Source organism: Saccopteryx bilineata, chromosome 3 (assembly GCF_036850765.1).
Source record: "Saccopteryx bilineata isolate mSacBil1 chromosome 3, mSacBil1_pri_phased_curated, whole genome shotgun sequence".
Lineage (NCBI taxonomy): Eukaryota > Metazoa > Chordata > Mammalia > Chiroptera > Emballonuridae > Saccopteryx > Saccopteryx bilineata.
Genome location: NC_089492.1, coordinates 244,594,691 through 244,599,497, shown reverse-complemented (window position 1 = coordinate 244,599,497; position 4,807 = coordinate 244,594,691). Strand labels below are relative to the sequence as shown.

At 45.9% G+C, this 4,807-nt stretch overlaps 1 non-coding gene across 1 annotated transcript; it reads right to left on the bottom strand.

The window, feature by feature from the left end:
- Window positions 1-4,013: 4,013 nt before the first annotated feature.
- Window positions 4,014-4,089, bottom strand: TRNAA-CGC (transfer RNA alanine (anticodon CGC)). The gene has a single exon. It is a non-coding gene; the product is annotated as a tRNA-Ala (tRNA).
- Between the last annotated feature and the right edge of the window lie 718 nt (window positions 4,090-4,807).

Sequence of the window (4,807 nt, the reverse complement as noted above, 5' to 3'; positions counted from 1 at the left end):
GTTGTACCCTAATAATAATAATAATAATAATGACACATTATTAATATGGCTGTAATGGTGTCTGTGCAAAACACAGTGGCCCAAAGTGTTAACAAGAATAAGTGAAATGTGTGTGTGCTCCAGAGAGGGCTTAAAACATCTCTTGAACATCTATTCTGTGCCAAGTCCTGTTCTAGGGACTCTTTTTTTATCTTTTGAATGATGGCATTACTTCATTTAATTCACTTGGGCAGATTTTATTTTCCCCATACTGTGGCTAGAGAAACTGGGACTTGGAGAAGTCTGGACAAATCCTCCTTCGTAATGCCCCCGTAACACAGTGGCTTTTGTGAGACTCACCTGAGGATTGTAGGGCCTGATGCCCACCTCTCTCCTTTCAGCAGAACTTTTATGAGACACATACTTACATTTTTAAAAATAGACACCTTTATGGGGAAAAAAAGATGTAATAAAATGGGTTTTGGGTGAATGGGGTAGAATGGTATTTGGGTCTATGTTTGCTTTGGGCCTGAAAGAAAGAAAGAAAGAGAATCAACATGTATGTACTCCTGTGAGGTGCCATACACCCTCCTAGGTGCCCTTGAGAGCCACAATTTATTAAGCATTTCCAACCACACCAGTGATGCATGTTAGACACTGCTATTGTGTGGTCTCGGACAAGTTAAATAACTGTCCTAAGGTCACCCAGCTCTTAAAGGGTGAGATCCCCAGAGGCTGTGTGAGAGTAAACATGTGGAAATGGGCAGAGAGCATCCCAGGGCAGGGCAGGTCATGTGCAAGCCACAGATGGGTGGAAGTGTCCAGGGCATATTTGGGAAATAGCCTCATATTACTAATGAGTTAACTGAGAGCCACAGAGGTGCAATCGCTTACCCAAATGAAAAAATGTATGTGACTAAATAAGACAAAGTCTGAGAAAGTGCCCAAGGCAGCAGCTGGCTCTCTGGGAGTTTACTAACTATTAGCTCTTTTCCTTTCTCCTGAAGTCACTCAGTACAGACCAGAGCCAGGTCTTAAATCCAAGTCAAACCCCAAAGGAAATCATTCTTGTGCTGCATGGTATGGATTGGGGGGGTTCTGAGACAGTCTCTCTTGGGGAACAGCCTGTTTCCAGGCCTTGCCTGGAAACACCTCCAGAACACTCCCTGGCGGTGTGAGCAAAGGCGCCCCCAGCAGGAGGCAGGACACAAGAGTGGAAGAAAGCATAGAGAAATTACCTGGTGGACAAGCACAGTGCATTAAGGGCGTCCCAAGCAGAAGGAGCCTCCTGGACAAAAGCCAGGAGGCTCGAGTTTGAGAGAGAGTTGAAGCTTAAAGAATAATGAAAGGATGAGGGGAAGTATCTTGGAAACTAGACAGGAATTAGGTCCTGGAGAACTTTGTGTCCCTGTCCAGAGACTCTGGCTTTATCTAGGGACAATGGGAGACCATCAGAATCCCTTAAGCAGGACAAGCTGAGAACACCCAGATTTTCTAAATAGCTGTTGGGTAAATCTTATCCTTATTTGTGTGGCCATTAGCCTTCAAGCTGACCCCCAGTGACACCTGCCTCATAGTAGTCACATATCCCAATGGCATCCTCTCCCACAGTGTATTGGGGTTGGTCTGTGTGACAAGAGGGTGTGGCAGAAAAGACGGCACGCCACTTCTGAGATTAGGTTATAAAAACCCTGCTGCTTCTGTCTCTGTCTCTCTTGCAGATGACCTGCTCTGGGGGAAGCCAGCTGCTTCTCCGGAGCAGCCCTGTGGAGATGCCCACGTGCAGAGGAACTGGAACTCCTGCCAACAACCCTGGGAGTGCGGCGGGAAGCAGCTCCCCCAGCTTGTCACGCTTCCAGGTGATGACAGGCTCAGCTGTCATCTTTCCTGTAGCCCGAGAGACCCTACATCAGAACCACCAGCTCAGCTGCCCCAGGTTCCTGCCCCTCAGGAGCTCGGTGAGATAATAAATGATTGTTATTTAATCCTAAGTTTCAGGGTAATATTCTATGCAGCAACAGATAACTGATCTGCTGCTTAAAGATGAGATCACAGAGTCTGACGATGAATTGAGGTAGGCCAACCATAGAGTTTAGTCAAGGGCAGACCCTCCTTTTGTTCTCAGGTGTCTGACTTCCCAACCCACTCTTCCCCCTACAGCAGGCTGTTTCTATTTTTCCTTAGTAATATACCGGGGACCACATTATTAACACAGTTATTTCAAGGCTAATTCATTAGGAATTTCACAAGCTCCTGCTATGTTCCAGGGTCTGAGCTCTGCCAGGAGTGGCACAACCTCGTAAGCTGCAAGAGGAAGCAAACACTGTCCCTGCCCTCGATGTTTTATTATTTTCTTATTAGGAAAATAGTCATATTAAAAACTATAATATTAGGCTACAGTGTATAATAAAGTAAGATCTAAACACGAAGTGTTAAGAAAATAATGAGAAAGCAGCAACTGACTCGGTTGGAGTAAAAGTCCCAGGGAAGGTTCCTCAGAGCAGGTGAATTTGAATTTGGGCCAAGTGGAAAAGAATTGAGAGTGGAAGGAATCAGCATTCCTGAGCAGGGGAAACCCCAGGAGCAAAGATGGAGTAGCACAAAACTAAGTGTATTTAGGAAATTGCTAATGTTGCTGATTGCAAGAAGAAAACTATATGTATACACTAACAGAAGTAGAAGAATGCTACCAATGTGTGGGAATATGCATTTCTGTCTGAATAATCACTCAGACTTTTATGTGGCTAGTCACCGGCCTTAAGAATCAGATTAGTGCCCTGGCTAGATAGCAGGGGTTGCCAGTTCGATCCCTGGTCAAGACACATACACGTACAGAGATATTCCTGTCTCTCTCCCACTCTCTCCTTTTCTCTCCCTCTAAAATCAATAAAACAGACATTTAAAAAAATCAGATTAGAGACAGAACATTTTAATTCCTAGAGTATTCTAGTATTTTCTTAATAGAACTGTAGGCACTTTGCTAGTATTCATGTTGTTTCATTTAATTCTCACAATTTGTTATCCTCACTCCCCAGATAAGATGATTAAAGGCTAGCAGGAATTAAGCAATTTGCAGTAGTGATGACTGGGTTGATGTTAAACCTTGGCTTCTCTGAGGCCTCTGCACTTTCTGATACATATTTTGTCCTTCTCCTGGATTATTGCAATAGCCTCCTAATTAGTCTTTCAGCTTCTCCTACACTGTCCTCCCTACGCTCTGTTCCCAATTGCAGCCAGAATGGTGCTCGTAAAACATATATCAGATAACACCACTTCTCTCCTCAAAGCTTACAATCTTCTCTCCCAGAATGAAATCCAAGGGACTACCCACTAATTCACAAGGCCCCATGGGATCGGGCTCTTGGCCTCTCTCTGGTCCCATTCCCAGTCCTTTGCCCCTTTCCACACTTGAACTGCACTCGCCTGGAGCGTCTTCTCCTGGGTATCTATCCACACGACTCGCTCCACGTTCATGTCTCAGCTTAAATTACAACTGATCGAAGGCCTCCCCCAGCTACTCCATCTCAGGTAGGTTATTCCCCTAACCCCTAGCACTTCAGTCCCTCTCCTCCCTCCCACTCTGCCTCTATTTTCTCTATTGCACTCATCCACCTTTACTCCTTTACTAGATTATAACCTGCCTCTCTTTTCTAGGATGTGAGCTCTCTAAGTGCTATTTAAGGCGAACTACTTGTCTTTCTTTTCCTGAGGTTTTCTTGTTTGTTTTTTTTTTTACTTTTTTTTTTTTGTATTTTTTCTGAAGCTGGAAATGGGGAGAGATAGTCAGACAGACTCCCGCATGCACCCGACCGGGATCCACCCTGCACGCCCACCAGGGGGCGATGCTCTGCCCCTCCGGGGCGTCGTTCTGCGGCAACCAGAGCTACTCTAGCGCCTGGGGCAGAGGCCAAGGAGCCATCCCCAGCACCCGGGCCATCTTTGCTCCAATGAAGCCTTGGCTGCGGGAGGGGAAGAGAGAGACAGAGAGGAAGGAGGGGGTGGGGGTGGAGAAGCAAATGGGCTCTTCTCCTATGTGCCCTGGCCGGGAATCGAACCCGGGTCCCCCACACGCGAGGCCGATGCTCTACCGCTGAGCCAACCGGCCAGGGCCAAACATTGGAATTCTTATGTCCTGGGAACACCCTTCAGTCCTGGGCAAATCAGTAAGATTGGTCACCTTACTGCTGTTGCCCTTCAAATGTTGGGCTCATGGCCCCAACTCCTATGTGACCCAGCCTGTCAGACCATCATATGTGACAGTGCGTACTGAAGATAGGACAAGTACATGATAATTAATCATTTGGTCACCTCCTCTAGAAACCTGCTTTCAGCCTTCTGATCAAAATTCATAGCTGCTTCCTCACAGCAACTGTTGGAGGAGGTGTGTAGCTAGGAGTTATGTGAATTTTCCAATAAAGGGATAGAGCAGGGTGTGCATGTGTGTATATAGAAGCTAGAGGCATGTATAGGTTGAGAGGAAGAAGATGATACGACTACAAAGCAGAAGCAATGATGACCCAAGGAGTCATGAAAACAAGAAAATATTGAGTGAATAATTCAAGACGAGTCCTATGACTACGGTTAAGGAGGTTTACTGAGGCATTGCCCATAAGATGGGACACATGCAAAATATTTGTACATATCTAAAAGGAGAATGTGTGTTTTGACATAGAAAGATGTCAATCACACATCTGAGATAGAAAGAAGTTGACAATAAAACAATGCTTTGCAGAATCTAGCATCATGGTTACCGGCACAGGTTCTGGGGCCTGACTGTTCCACTCCTAGCTCCCCTCCTTCCCAGCTGCGTGAGGTCAGACCAGGCTCT